General features: G+C 41.4%; 1 long non-coding RNA gene across 49 annotated transcripts; it reads left to right on the top strand.

Moving 5' to 3' along the window:
• The first annotated feature begins 3,805 nt into the window (after positions 1–3,805).
• LOC127925885 (uncharacterized) lies at positions 3,806–10,822 on the top strand. 49 transcript variants are annotated; one of them, XR_008122734.1, is made up of 11 exons: positions 5,785–5,926; positions 6,081–6,184; positions 7,001–7,312; positions 7,772–7,927; positions 8,085–8,188; positions 8,449–8,552; positions 9,363–9,466; positions 9,519–9,622; positions 9,675–9,986; positions 10,085–10,390; positions 10,437–10,692. It is a non-coding gene; the product is annotated as an uncharacterized LOC127925885 (long non-coding RNA). The 49 variants fall into 49 exon arrangements; XR_008122697.1 differs by lacking the exons at positions 5,785–5,926; positions 8,085–8,188; positions 8,449–8,552 and adding exons at positions 3,806–3,901; positions 5,018–5,121 and having other exon boundaries at positions 7,772–7,979; positions 9,311–9,466; XR_008122698.1 differs by lacking the exons at positions 8,085–8,188; positions 8,449–8,552 and adding an exon at positions 3,806–3,901 and having other exon boundaries at positions 5,823–5,926; positions 7,772–7,979; positions 9,311–9,466.
• The last annotated feature ends 4,945 nt before the right edge of the window (positions 10,823–15,767 follow it).

A 15,767-nucleotide genomic window follows, 5' to 3' on the forward strand; every position in this document is an offset into this window, starting at 1 on the left:
CAGTATAGAGTTACTGCTGCTGTTCATGTGTTTAATATGAATACAGTATAGAGTTACTGCTGCTGTTCATGTGTTTAATATGAATACAGTATAGAGTTACTGCTGCTGTTCTTCATGTTACTAAGTAGAGATATTAGTGTATCACCTGTATGTTTCAGATGCTGCTGCTCCACCAAGTCATGTGACATACGCCCAGATTCAACTCAAAATGTTGGACAAGAAAAAGAATGGTGACTATCTGTGACATCAATGAATAATGTGCAGTGTATCAATGATTTAGTTGAAACATTTCAATATATTTTTTAAAAATACAACAAAATTGACAATCTCTGCCCCTCTTCCTTCTTCTCAGAAAAGCCAGCTGATCCAAAAGAAAGTCCAGTCTACTCTGAGGTGAAGACAGGGAAAGCCACATGTAAGACCAATTCTACATGTTGGCAGTTCGTCACTAAATTCACAATTTGAGAGTGTTGATGAAGAGGCGGGATATGCAATAACTCATTCCTTCATTTGTTGACTGGAAATGTCCATTGTCGTCCACAGCTGGACCTGTTAATGTGACCTATGCTGAGGTTGTCCTCCAAAAGAAGACCAAAGCCAAGAAGAGAGGTAAGACTGGACATCTCTCCCTCCATATTCCCCATATCAGAACCTCACACCTCTGACCACATATTGAATATCTATGCATTTTATCCTCACTCCCTACAGAAACAACAACCCCACCTGAGACAGATTCAGTCTACTCTCAACTGAAGCCAGGTAAGACTAATATTCATATGCTATTGATACTAATATGATACTTATATGTATCCCTCTCACAACAGACTTGGACAGATCAGCAAGGGAATAAGGGTGAAAAACACATCTCAGTGTATGAACTTGTATGATATTGACTAGTGTAAAGTACTTAAGTAAAAATGATTTCAGGTACTACTTAACACTTTGGTTATCTTTACTTTAATATTCATATTTTTGACTACTTTTACTTTACTTTACATTTCTAAAGAAAATAATTTACTTTTTACTCCATATATTTTCTTTGACACCCAAAAGTACTTAGCAGGACAGGATAATGGTCCAATTCACACACTAATCAAGAGAACACGTGGTCATCCCTACTGCCTCTGATATGGCGGACTCACTAAACACAAATGCATCGTTTGTAAATTATGTCTGAGCGTTAGTGTGCCCCTGACTAATCGTACATTTTCAAAACAATAAAATGGTGCCATCTGGTTTGCTTATTATAAAGGGATTTGAAAAGATGTATAATTTTCCTTTTGATATTTAACTATATTTTAGCAATTACATTTACTTTTGATACTTTAGTATGTTTAGAACTAAATACTTGTCACGCCTTGACCTTAGATATCTCTGTTTTTCTATATATTTTGGTTAGGTCAAGGTGTGACTAGGGTAGGTACTCTAGTTTTTTGTATGTCTAGGGGGGTTTGTATGTCTAGGGGGGTTTGTATGTCTAGGGGGGTTTGTATGTCTAGGGGTTTGTATGTCTAGGGGGTTTGTAGGAGGGGGTTTGTATGTCTATGGTTTTGTAGGTCTAGGGGTTTGTATGTCTATGGTTTTTGTAGGTCTAGGGGATTGTATGTCTAGGGGGTTTGTAGGTCTATGGTTTTGTCGGTCTAGGGGTTGTAGGTCTAGGGGTTTGTATTTCTATGGTTTTGTATGTCTATGGTTTTTGTATGTCTATGGTTTTGTATGTCTATGGTTTTTGTAGGTCTAGGGGGTTGTAGGTCTAGGGGGTTTGTATGTCTATGGTTTTGTAGGTCTAGGGGGTTTGTATGTGTATGGTTTTGTAGGTCTAGGGGTTTGTATGTCTATGGTTTTTGTATGTCTATGGTTTTTGTAGGTCTAGGGGGTTGTAGGTCTAGGGGTTTGTATGTCTATGGTTTTTGTAGGTCTAGGGGGGTTTGTATGTGTATGGTTTTGTAGGTCTAGGGGGTTTGTATGTCTATGGTTTTTGTATGTCTATGGTTTTTGTAGGTCTAGGGGGTTGTAGGTCTAGGGGTTTGTATGTCTATGGTTTTGTAGGTCTAGGGGGGTTGTAGGTCTAGGGGGTTTGTATGTGTATGGTTTTTGTAGGTCTAGGGGGGTTTGTATGTTTATGGTTTTTGTAGGTCTAGGGGGTTTGTATGTCTATGGTTTTTGTAGGTCTTTTGTATGTCTATGGTTTTTGTATGTCTATGGTTTTTGTATGTCTGTGGCTTTTGTATATCTATGTTGGCCTGACGTGTTTCCCAATCAAAGACAGCTGTTTATCGTTGTCTCTGTTTGGGGATCATATTTAGGTAGCCCTTTTTCCCACTTTCTGGTGAGGGATCTTGACTATGTGTAGTTGCCTGTCAGCACTATATTGTATAGATTCACGTCTTGTTTGTTTGGTGTTCATTCTTTTAATAAATAGCTTGTACGTATTCCACGATACGCCTTGGTCTCCTTCATACGAATGAGACAATACTTTTAGACTTTTACTCAAGATGTGCATTACTTGGTGACTTTCACTTGAGTAACTTTCTATTAAGGTATCTATACTTTTACTCAATTCTGACAATTGGGTACTTTTTGCACCACTGCTTGCTAGAGGAAAAACAAGAGGCTTGGGATATTACTAATAGATAAATAAAGGCTTATAACTGTTTCCAGAATGTTCTCCGACGCAACAAAATGAATGACTCAAAGAAAATGCAAACACACACAGAATGCAATTTAATGTCAATATATTGTTAATAAAACGTTAGCAGTTACACAGATGCCACACAATCAATTACAATATAGGAATAAAAAGATTACACTCTCTGTACCCGGTTCTCTTAACTCAGTCACTGACACTGTTCGACCGAGCAAGCAGCAAAACAGCTCCTGATCCGATAAGGTAAGCTTCCATGCTGAAATTCTCCACACAGCGCCAGATGAATTCAGGTCAATTCTATAAATATTTAACACAACATTCTGTACACTTGTAAGAGAAATTAAGCAACAGTCTCTTTGCTAAATGCAATTCATAATCTCTTCAAATGTAAAAGTTGTAAGTTTAAAAACGATAGTGTTCATCCCAGATCTCTTCATGTCTCGAGCAGCAGCACCCCTTCCAGTGCCTCAAAAGAAGTGTTCACGCAATACGACATTTTACTTAATGATAATGCCCTTTGAGTTTAAGAGTTGTTTTTAAAAGACCGATATGTCTTTTAAATGTCACCTGATTTGAGTTTTGACCTTCCAATAGAACAAGAAAGAGTTCCTGTCACGACTTCCGCCAAAGTTGTTACCCAGAAATGATTTGATATTGAGATGAAAACTGCTGCAATGGATCTTTAAATTACTGATGTTTTTTTTTAAGCTTGAACATGAAACTAACACAACAGACTGAACAACAGAGGATGTAGTAAAACATGTTTCTAATGCATGGTTTATAAGGGTACTGATGCTCATATACTGTATCTACTCACAGTATACTAATGATATCTCTGTTTTAGTCTTAGGACTTTGTTTGACTGCATGCACAAAAAATGTGTGGTGATATGTTACAGGTCCTTTAGGGAGATGGAGGGATAAATAACTTTGTGTGGTGATATGTTACAGGTCCTTTAGGGAGATGGAGGGATAAATAACTTTGTGTGGTGATATGTTACAGGTCCTTGAGGAGATGGAGGATACATAACTTTGTGTGGTGATATGTTACAGGTCCTTGAGGGAGATGGAGGGATAAATAACTTTGTGTGGTGTACAGGTCCTTGATGGAGATGGAGGGATAAATAACTTTGTGTGGTGATGTGTTACAGGTCCTTGAGGGAGATGGAGGGATAAATAACTTTGTGTGGTGATATGTTACAGGTCCTTGAGGGAGATGGAGGGATAAATAACTTTGTGTGGTGATATGTTACAGGTCCTTGAGGGAGATGTAGGGATAAATAACTTTGTGTGGTGATATGTTACAGGGCCTTGATGGAGGGATAAATAACGTTGTGTGGTGATCTACTACAGGTCCTTGAGGAGATGGAGGGATAAATAACTTTGTGTGGTGATATGTTACAGGTCCTTGAGGGAGATGGAGGGATAAATAACTTTGTGTGGTGATATGTTACAGGTCCTTGAGGAGATGGCGGAATAAATAACTTTGTGTGGTGATATGTTACAGGTCCTTGAGGAGATGGAGGGATAAATAACTTTGTGTGGTGATATGTTACAGGTCCTTGAGGAGATGGAGGGATAAATAACTTTGTGTGGTGATATGTTACAGGTCCTTGAGGAGATGGAGGGATAAATAACTTTGTGTGGTGATATGTTACAGGTCCTTGAGGGGAGATGGAGGGATAAATAACTTTGTGTGGTGATATGTTACAGGTCCTTGAGGAGATGGAGGGATAAATAACTTTGTGTGGTGATATGTTACAGGTCCTTGAGGAGATGGAGGGATAAATAACTTTGTGTGGTGATATGTTACAGGTCCTTGAGGAGATGGCAGGATAAATAACTTTGTGTGGTGATATGTTACAGGTCCTTGAGGGAGATGGAGGGATAAATAACTTTGTGTGGTGATATGTTACAGGTCCTTGAGGAGATGGAGGGATAAATAACTTTGTGTGGTGATATGTTATAGGTCCTTGAGGGAGATGGAGGGATAAATAACTTTGTGTGGTGATATGTTACAGGTCCTTGAGGAGATGGAGGGATAAATAACTTTGTGTTGTGATATGTTACAGGTCCTTGAGGGGAGATGGAGGGATAAATAACTTTGTGTGGTGATATGTGACAGGTCCTTGATGGAGGGATAAATAACTTTGTGTGGTGATATGTTACAGGTCCTTGAGGAGATGGAGGGATAAATAACTTTGTGTGGTGATATGTGACAGGTCCTTGATGGAGGGATAAATAACTTTGTGTGGTGATATGTTACAGGTCCTTGAGGGAGATGGAGGGATAAATAACTTTGTGTGGTGATATGTTACAGGTCCTTGAGGAGATGGAGGGATAAATAACTTTGTGTGGTGATATGTTACAGGTCCTTGAGGGAGATGGAGGGATAAATAACTTTGTGTGGTGATATGTTACAGGTCCTTGAGGGAGATGGAGGGATAAATAACTTTGTGTGGTGATATGTTACAGGTCCTTGAGGAGATGGAGGGATAAATAACTTTGTGTGGTGATATGTTACAGGTCCTTGAGGGAGATGGAGGATAAATAACTTTGTGTGGTGATATGTTACAGGTCCTTGAGGGAGATGGAGGGATAAATAACTTTGTGTGGTGATATGTTACAGGTCCTTGAGGAGATGGAGGGATAAATAACTTTGTGTGGTGATATGTTACAGGTCCTTGAGGGAGATGGAGGGATAAATAACTTTGTGTGGTGATATGTTACAGGTCCTTGAGGAGATGGAGGGATAAATAACTTTGTGTGGTGATATGTTACAGGTCCTTGAGGAGATGGAGGGATAAATAACTTTGTGTGGTGATATGTTACAGGTCCTTGAGGGAGATGGAGGGATAAATAACTTTGTGTGGTGATATGTTACAGGTCCTTGAGGAGATGGAGGGATAAATAACTTTGTGTGGTGATATGTTAGGTCCTTGAGGGAGATGGAGGATAAATCTTTGTGTGGTGATTGAGGGAGATGGAGGGATAAATAACTTTGTGTGGTGATATGTTACAGGTCCTTGAGGAGATGGAGGGATAAATAACTTTGTGTGGTGATATGTTACAGGTCCTTGAGGGAGATGGAGGGATAAATAACTTTGTGTGGTGATATGTTACAGGTCCTTGAGGAGATGGAGGGATAAATAACTTTGTGTGGTGATATGTTACAGGTCCTTGAGGGAGATGGAGGGATAAATAACTTTGTGTGGTGATATGTTACAGGTCCTTGAGGGAGATGGAGGGATAAATAACTTTGTGTGGTGATATGTTACAGGTCCTTGAGGAGATGGAGGGATAAATAACTTTGTGTGGTGATATGTTACAGGTCCTTGAGGGAGATGGAGGGATAAATAACTTTGTGTGGTGATATGTTATAGGTCCTTGAGGAGATGGAGGGATAAATAACTTTGTGTGGTGATATGTTACAGGTCCTTGAGGGAGATGGAGGGATAAATAACTTTGTGTTGTGATATGTTACAGGTCCTTGAGGGAGATGGAGGGATAAATAACTTTGTGTGGTGATATGTTACAGGTCCTTGAGGGAGATGGAGGGATAAATAACTTTGTGTGGTGATATGTTACATGTCCTTGAGGGAGATGGAGGGATAAATAACTTTGTGTGGTGATATGTTACAGGTCCTTGAGGGAGTCTTGAGGGAGATGGAGGGATAAATAACTTTGTGTGGTGATATGTTACAGGTCCTTGAGGAGATGAGGGATAAATAACTTTGTGTGGTGATATGTTACAGGTCCTTGATGGAGGGATAAATAACTTTGTGTGGTGATATGTTACAGGTCCTTGATGGAGGGATAAATAACTTTGTGTGGTGATATGTTACAGGTCCTTGAGGGAGATGGAGGGATAAATAACTTTGTGTGGTGATATGTGACAGGTCCTTGAGGGAGATGGAGGGATAAATAACTTTGTGTGGTGATATGTTACAGGTCTTTGAGGGAGATACAGGTCTTTGAGGGATGAATAACTTTGTGTGGTGATATGTGACAGGTCCTTGAGGAGATGGAGGGATACATAACTTTGTGTGGTGATATGTTACAGGTCCTTGAGGGAGTCTGAGGGATAAATAACTTTGTGTGGTGATATGTTACAGGTCCTTGATGGAGGGATAAATAACTTTGTGTGGTGATATGTTACAGGTCCTTGATGGAGGGATAAATAACTTTGTGTGGTGATATGTTACAGGTCCTTGAGGGAGATGGAGGGATAAATAACTTTGTGTGGTGATATGTGACAGGTCCTTGATGGAGGGATAAATAACTTTGTGTGGTGATATGTTACAGGTCTTTGAGGGAGATGGGATGAATAACTTTGTGTGGTGATATGTGACAGGTCCTTGAGGGAGATGGAGGGATAAATAACTTTGTGTGGTGATATGTTACAGGTCCTTGAGGGAGTCTGAGGGATAAATAACTTTGTGTGGTGATATGTTACAGGTCCTTGAGGGAGATGGAGGGATAAATAACTTTGTGTGGTGATATGTTACAGGTCCTTGAGGGAGATGGAGGGATACATAACTTTGTGTGGTGATATGTTACAGGTCCTTGAGGGAGATGGAGGGATAAATAACTTTGTGTGGTGATATGTTACAGGTCCTTGAGGGAGATGGAGGGATAAATAACTTTGTGTGGTGATATGTTACAGGTCCTTGAGGGAGATGGAGGGATAAATAACTTTGTGTGGTGATATGTTACAGGTCCTTGATGGAGATGGAGGGATAAATAACTTTGTGTGGTGATGTGTTACAGGTCCTTGAGGGAGATGGAGGGATAAATAACTTTGTGTGGTGATATGTTACAGGTCCTTGAGGGAGATGGAGGGATAAATAACTTTGTGTGGTGATATGTTACAGGTCCTTGAGGAGATGTAGGGATAAATAACTTTGTGTGGTGATATGTTACAGGGCCTTGATGGAGGGATAAATAACGTTGTGTGGTGATCTACTACAGGTCCTTGAGGGAGATGGAGGGATAAATAACTTTGTGTGGTGATATGTTACAGGTCCTTGAGGAGATGGAGGGATAAATAACTTTGTGTGGTGATATGTTACAGGTCCTTGAGGAGATGGCGGGATAAATAACTTTGTGTGGTGATATGTTACAGGTCCTTGAGGGAGATGGAGGGATAAATAACTTTGTGTGGTGATATGTTACAGGTCCTTGAGGGAGATGGAGGGATAAATAACTTTGTGTGGTGATATGTTACAGGTCCTTGAGGGAGATGGAGGGATAAATAACTTTGTGTGGTGATATGTTACAGGTCCTTGAGGGAGATGGAGGGATAAATAACTTTGTGTGGTGATATGTTACAGGTCCTTGAGGGAGATGGCGGGATAAATAACTTTGTGTGGTGATATGTTACAGGTCCTTGAGGGAGATGGAGGGATAAATAACTTTTGTGTGGTGATATGTTACAGGTCCTTGAGGGAGATGGAGGGATAAATAACTTTGTGTGGTGATATGTTACAGGTCCTTGAGGGAGATGGAGGGATAAATAACTTTGTGTGGTGATATGTTACAGGTCCTTGAGGGAGATGGAGGGATAAATAACTTTGTGTGGTGATATGTTACAGGTCCTTGAGGGAGATGGAGGGATAAATAACTTTGTGTGGTGATATGTTACAGGTCCTTGAGGGAGATGGCAGGATAAATAACTTTGTGTGGTGATATGTTACAGGTCCTTGAGGGAGATGGAGGGATAAATAACTTTGTGTGGTGATATGCTACAGGTCCTTGAGGGAGATGGAGGGATAAATAACTTTGTGTGGTGATATGTTATAGGTCCTTGAGGGAGATGGAGGGATAAATAACTTTGTGTGGTGATATGTTACAGGTCCTTGAGGGAGATGGAGGGATAAATAACTTTGTGTTGTGATATGTTACAGGTCCTTGAGGAGATGGAGGGATAAATAACTTTGTGTGGTGATATGTGACAGGTCCTTGATGGAGGGATAAATAACTTTGTGTGGTGATATGTTACAGGTCCTTGAGGGAGATGGAGGGATAAATAACTTTGTGTGGTGATATGTTGACAGGTCCTTGATGGAGGGATAAATAACTTTGTGTGGTGATATGTTACAGGTCCTTGAGGGAGATGGAGGGATAAATAACTTTGTGTGGTGATATGTGACAGGTCCTTGAGGGAGATGGAGGGATACATAACTTTGTGTGGTGATATGTGACAGGTCCTTGAGGGAGATGGAGGGATAAATAACTTTGTGTGGTGATATGTTACAGGTCCTTGAGGGAGATGGAGGGATAAATAACTTTGTGTGGTGATATGTTACAGGTCCTTGAGGGATAAATAACTTTGTGTGGTGATATGTCACAGGTCCTTGAAGGAGATGGAGGGATAAATAACTTTGTGTGGTGATATGTTACAGGTCCTTGAGGGAGATGGAGGGATAAATAACTTTGTGTGGTGATATGTTACAGGTCCTTGAGGGAGATGGAGGGATAAATAACTTTGTGTGGTGATATGTCACAGGTCCTTGAAGGAGATGGAGGGATAAATAACTTTGTGTGGTGATATGTTACAGGTCCTTGAGGGAGATGGAGGGATAAATAACTTTGTGTGGTGATATGTTACAGGTCCTTGAAGGAGATGGAGGGATAAATAACTTTGTGTGGTGATATGTTACAGGTCCTTGAAGGAGATGGAGGGATAAATAACTTTGTGTGGTGATATGTTACAGGTCCTTGAGGGAGATGGAGGGATAAATAACTTTGTGTGGTGATATGTTACAGGTCCTTGAGGGAGATGGAGGGATAAATAACTTTGTGTGGTGATATGTTACAGGTCCTTGAAGGAGATGGGGGGATAAATAACTTTGTGTGGTGATATGTTACAGGTCCTTGAGGGAGATGGAGGGATAAATAACTTTGTGTGGTGATATGTTACAGGTCCTTGAGGGAGATGGAGGGATACATAACTTTGTGTGGTGATATGTTACAGGTCCTTGAAGGAGATGGAGGGATAAATAACTTTGTGTGGTGATATGTTACAGGTCCTTGAGGGAGATGGAGGGATAAATAACTTTGTGTGGTGATATGTTACAGGTCCTTGAAGGAGATGGAGGGATAAATAACTTTGTGTGGTGATATGTTACAGGTCCTTGAGGGAGATGGAGGGATAAATAACTTTGTGTGGTGATATGTTACAGGTCCTTGAGGGAGATGGAGGGATAAATAACTTTGTGTGGTGATATGTTACAGGTCCTTGAGGGAGATGGAGGGATACATAACTTTGTGTGGTGATATGTTACAGGTCCTTGAGGGAGATGGAGGGATAAATAACTTTGTGTGGTGATATGTTACAGGTCCTTGAGGGAGATGGAGGGATAAATAACTTTGTGTGGTGATATGTGACAGGTCCTTGATGGAGGGATACATAACTTTGTGTGGTGATATGTTACAGGTCCTTGAGGGAGATGGAGGGATAAATAACTTTGTGTGGTGATATGTTACAGGTCCTTGAGGGAGATGGAGGGATAAATAACTTTGTGTGGTGATATGTTACAGGTCCTTGAGGGAGATGGAGGGATAAATAACTTTGTGTGGTGATATGTTACAGGTCCTTGAGGGAGATGGAGGGATAAATAACTTTGTGTGGTGATATGTTACAGGTCCTTGAGGGAGATGGAGGGATAAATAACTTTGTGTGGTGATATGTTACAGGTCCTTGATGGAGGGATAAATAACTTTGTGTGGTGATATGTTACAGGTCCTTGATGGAGGGATAAATAACTTTGTGTGGTGATATGTGACAGGTCCTTGATGGAGGGATAAATAACTTTGTGTGGTGATATGTTACAGGTCCTTGAGGGAGATGGAGGGATAAATAACTTTGTGTGGTGATATGTTACAGGTCCTTGAGGGAGATGGAGGGATAAATAACTTTGTGTGGTGATATGTTACAGGTCCTTGATGGAGGGATAAATAACTTTGTGTGGTGATATGTTACAGGTCCTTGAGGGAGATGGAGGGATAAATAACTTTGTGTGGTGATATGTTACAGGTCCTTGAGGGATAAATAACTTTGTGTGGTGATATGTTACAGGTCCTTGATGGAGGGATAAATAACTTTGTGTGGTGATATGTTACAGGTCCTTGAGGGAGATGGAGGGATAAATAACTTTGTGTGGTGATATGTCACAGGTCCTTGAAGGAGATGGAGGGATAAATAACTTTGTGTGGTGATATGTTACAGGTCCTTGAAGGAGATGGAGGGATAAATAACTTAGGGGGTGATATGTTACAGGTCCTTGATGGAGATGGAGGGATAAATAACTTTGTGTTTTAAATAAACATGACATTTTTTATCCACCAGATGGAATGAATGCTTTGTTACAGTAAACGGATATTGTCCTCATGGTCAACTATTCCATACAACCAACCTACTTTGGTCAGCTCTCCTTTCAGCCTAATAGAGTTATTAGGCTCCTCAACATTACAGGAAAAGTGTTAGGAAGGAAACATTGACTGCCTCACAACATTGACGACGGCCTCACAACATTGTTGACGGCCTCACAACATTGACGACGGCCTCACAACATTGACGACGGCCTCACAACATTGTTGACGGCCTCACAACATTGTCGACGGCCTCACAACATTGACGACGGCCTCACAACATTGACGACGGCCTCACAACATTGACGACGGCCTCACAACATTGACGACGGCCTCACAACATTGACGACGGCCTCACAACATTGACGACGGCCTCACAACATTGACGACGGCCTCACAACATTGACGACGGCCTCACAACATTGACGACGGCCTCACAACATTGACGACGGCCTCACAACATTGACGACGGCCTCACAACATTGACGACGGCCTCACAACATTGACGACGGCCTCACAACATTGACGACGGCCTCACAACATTGTTGACAGCCTCACAACATTGTTGACGGCCTCACAACACGGCCTCACAACATTGACGACGGCCTCACAACATTGACGACGGCCTCACAGCATTGACGACGGCCTCACAACATTGACGACGGCCTCACAACATTGACGACGGCCTCACAACATTGACGACGGCCTCACAACATTGACGACGGCCTCACAACATTGACGACGGCCTCACAACATTGACGACGGCCTCACAACATTGACGACGGCCTCACAACATTGACGACGGCCTCACAACATTGTTGACGGCCTCACAACATTGTTGACGGCCTCACAACATTGTTGACGGCCTCACAACGACGGCCTCACAACATTGACGACGGCCTCACAGCATTGACGACGGCCTCACAACATTGACGACGGCCTCACAACATTGACGACGGCCTCACAACATTGACGACGGCCTCACAACATTGACGACGGCCTCACAACATTGACGACGGCCTCACAACATTGACGACGGCCTCACAACATTGACGACGGCCTCACAACATTGACGACGGACGACGGCCTCACAACATTGACGACGGCCTCACAACATTGTCGACGGCCTCACAACATTGACGACGGCCTCACAACATTGACGGCCTCACAACATTGACGACGGCCTCACAACATTGACGACGGCCTCACAACATTGATGACGGCCTCACAACATTGACGACGGCCTCACAACATTGACGACGGCCTCACAACATTGACGACGGCCTCACAACATCGACGACGGCCTCACAACATTGACGACGGCCTCACAACATTGACGACGGCCTCACAACATTGTTGACAGCCTCACTCTATAATGAAATGTTAGACATTACATTGGATACTGACTTTAATACACAAAGAATACCCCTGGTAATAGAATACAATACAATATAATGCAATACAATAGAACTCTCCAAACTAGTACTTTAGGTTGATCAATTATAGTTCAGTTGCAACATCAGGAAATACTATCAGAAATAAATATGAAGAACTTGAGACACATGACATCCTTTCTCTGATAAAAATATAGTGATGTGCAACATTTTATAACCCCCCTCATCTAAGATAGTAATGACCTCACTATACTTCAACATTAAACTACTGTAGTTCTACAACCAACACACACAAATGCCTGTAATGTTTTTAATAAACAGAAAAATGTAAATGTGCACATTCACACCTATGATTGCAAAGGTGTCTTCCAAGTAAACAAAGGTCAGAATGTGATATAACATGGTAACAATATTGAATGTTTCCATTACTGTGAATTCCAAGTGCTAACCTACATATGCATGACTAACAGTTCTTGCATATTGCCTCCTCATACAGACAAGGTCAAGGTGATTAATGATATTAGTGGTTGTCTAACTCTGATATTTCACCTCATGGTTGGTAAGACCACTGTTCCAGTTAGGGGGGTTATGTGTCTGTGTTTAGACCTATGTGGTCAGACAGACAGACAGACAGACAGACAGACTGACAGCAGAGGTCAAAGTGTCACTGCAATATAATTAGGAATTAGAATACTAGAATGGACATGACCCGTATTATGATGGGATAAATGGCAGCCATTTTAGTTAGGGAGTTGCTCAATCATGGTTTGCCCGTTCTGTGATAAGATTTTGTGTAAAATAATGAATCTGAAGAATTTATCTGCATTCTGTTTGCTAGCTAGCTAGCCAGCAAGTTTCAGAGGAATGACTCCAAACATTATTTTAGTCAACTGCCAATATGTCAACATTCCATGCAAACAATGCAGTCCACAGCCATACTCTGGATGAAATCAGTTGACAATAAGACAAACAATACGCAAATGTAGACATTTATAGTCTGTTCACATATACTGAGTATATTAAACATTAAGAACACCTTCCTGATGTTGAGATGCACCCCCTTTACCCCCCTTTTCCCTCAGAACAACCTCAATTAGTCGGGACATGAACTCCACCAAGTGTTTTAAGCCTTCCTCGGGGATGCTGGCCCATGTTGACCAATGCTTCCCACAGTTGTGTCAAATTGGCTGGTTGTCCTTTTGGTGGTGGTCCATTCTTGATACACACAGGAACCTGTTGAATGTGAAAAACCTAGCAACATTGCAGTTCTTGACACGCCTGGCACCTACAGTATTACCATACCCTATTCAAAGGCACTTAAATATTTTGTCTTGCCTGTTCACATCAATCCATGTCTCAATTGTGTCAAGGCTTAAACATCCTTCTTTAACCTGTCTCCTACCCTTCATCTTCACTGATTGAAGTGGATTTAACAACTGACTTCAGTGAGGGATCATTGCTTCACCTTGATTCACCTGGTCAGTCTATGACATGATATCAATAAGGGATCTTTCACCTGGATTCACCTGGTCAGTCTATGACATGTCATCAATAAGGGATCTTTCACCTGGATTCACCTGGTCAGTCTATGACATGTCATCAATAAGGGATCTTTCACCTGGATTCACCTGGTCAGTCTATGTCATGACATCAATAAGGGATCTTTCACCTGGATTCACCTGGTCAGTCTATGACATGTCATCAATAAGGGATCTTTCACCTGGATTCACCTGGTCAGTCTATGACATGTCATCAATAAGGGATCTTTCACCTGGATTCACCTGGTCAGTCTATGTCATGACATCAATAAGGGATCTTTCACCTGGATTCACCTGGTCAGTCTATGACATGACATCAATAAGGGATCTTTCACCTGGATTCACCTGGTCAGTCTATGACATGACATCAATAAGGGATCTTTCACCTGGATTCACCTGGTCAGTCTATGACATGACATCAATAAGGGATCTTTCACCTGGATTCACCTGGTCAGTCTATGACATGTCATCAATAAGGGATCTTTCACCTGGATTCACCTGGTCAGTCTATGACATGACATCAATAAGGGATCTTTCACCTGGATTCACCTGGTCAGTCTATGACATGTCATCAATAAGGGATCTTTCACCTGGATTCACCTGGTCAGTCTATGACATGACATCAATAAGGGATCTTTCACCTGGATTCACCTGGTCAGTCTATGACATGACATCAATAAGGGATCTTTCACCTGGATTCACCTGGTCAGTCTATGACATGTCATCAATAAGGGATCTTTCACCTGGATTCACCTGGTCAGTCTAGGGATCTTTCACCTGGATTCACCTGGTCAGTCTATGACATGACATCAATAAGGGATCTTTCACCTGGATTCACCTGGTCAGTCTATGACATGACATCAATAAGGGATCTTTCACCTGGATTCACCTGGTCAGTCTATGACATGACATCAATAAGGGATCTTTCACCTGGATTCACCTGGTCAGTCTATGACATGACATCAATAAGGGATCTTTCACCTGGATTCACCTGGTCAGTCTATGACATGTCATCAATAAGGGATCTTTCACCTGGATTCACCTGGTCAGTCTATGACATGACATCAATAAGGGATCTTTCACCTGGATTCACCTGGTCAGTCTATGACATGACATCAATAAGGGATCTTTCACCTGGATTCACCTGGTCAGTCTATGACATGACATCAATAAGGGATCTTTCACCTGGATTCACCTGGTCAGTCTATGACATGTCATCAATAAGGGATCTTTCACCTGGATTCACCTGGTCAGTCTATGACATGACATCAATAAGGGATCTTTCACCTGGATTCACCTGGTCAGTCTATGACATGACATCAATAAGGGATCTTTCACCTGGATTCACCTGGTCAGTCTATGACATGACATCAATAAGGGATCTTTCACCTTGATTCACCTGGTCAGTCTATGACATGACATCAATAAGGGATCTTTCACCTGGATTCACCTGGTCAGTCTATGACATGTCATCAATAAGGGATCTTTCACCTGGTTTTGTATATTCTGTGTATATTTTAGAGGCTATTTATACAGACAATTGGTATGAAACCCATATAAAGTATAATTATACATATATGACGATATTTTAGGTTGACAATAATTATATTACATATTTTCTGATATATTACCTTTTATTTTCAGGATTCTGTCTATTACATTTACATTTACATTTAAGTCATTTAGCAGACGCTCTTATCCAGAGCGACTTACAAATTGGTGCATTCACCTTATGACATCCAGTGGAACAGCCACTTTACAATAGTGCATCTAAATCTTTTAAGGGGGGTGAGAAGGATTACTTTATCCTATCCTA

The sequence above is a fragment of the Oncorhynchus keta genome, unplaced genomic scaffold, assembly GCF_023373465.1.
Source record: "Oncorhynchus keta strain PuntledgeMale-10-30-2019 unplaced genomic scaffold, Oket_V2 Un_contig_6406_pilon_pilon, whole genome shotgun sequence".
NCBI lineage: Eukaryota > Metazoa > Chordata > Actinopteri > Salmoniformes > Salmonidae > Oncorhynchus > Oncorhynchus keta.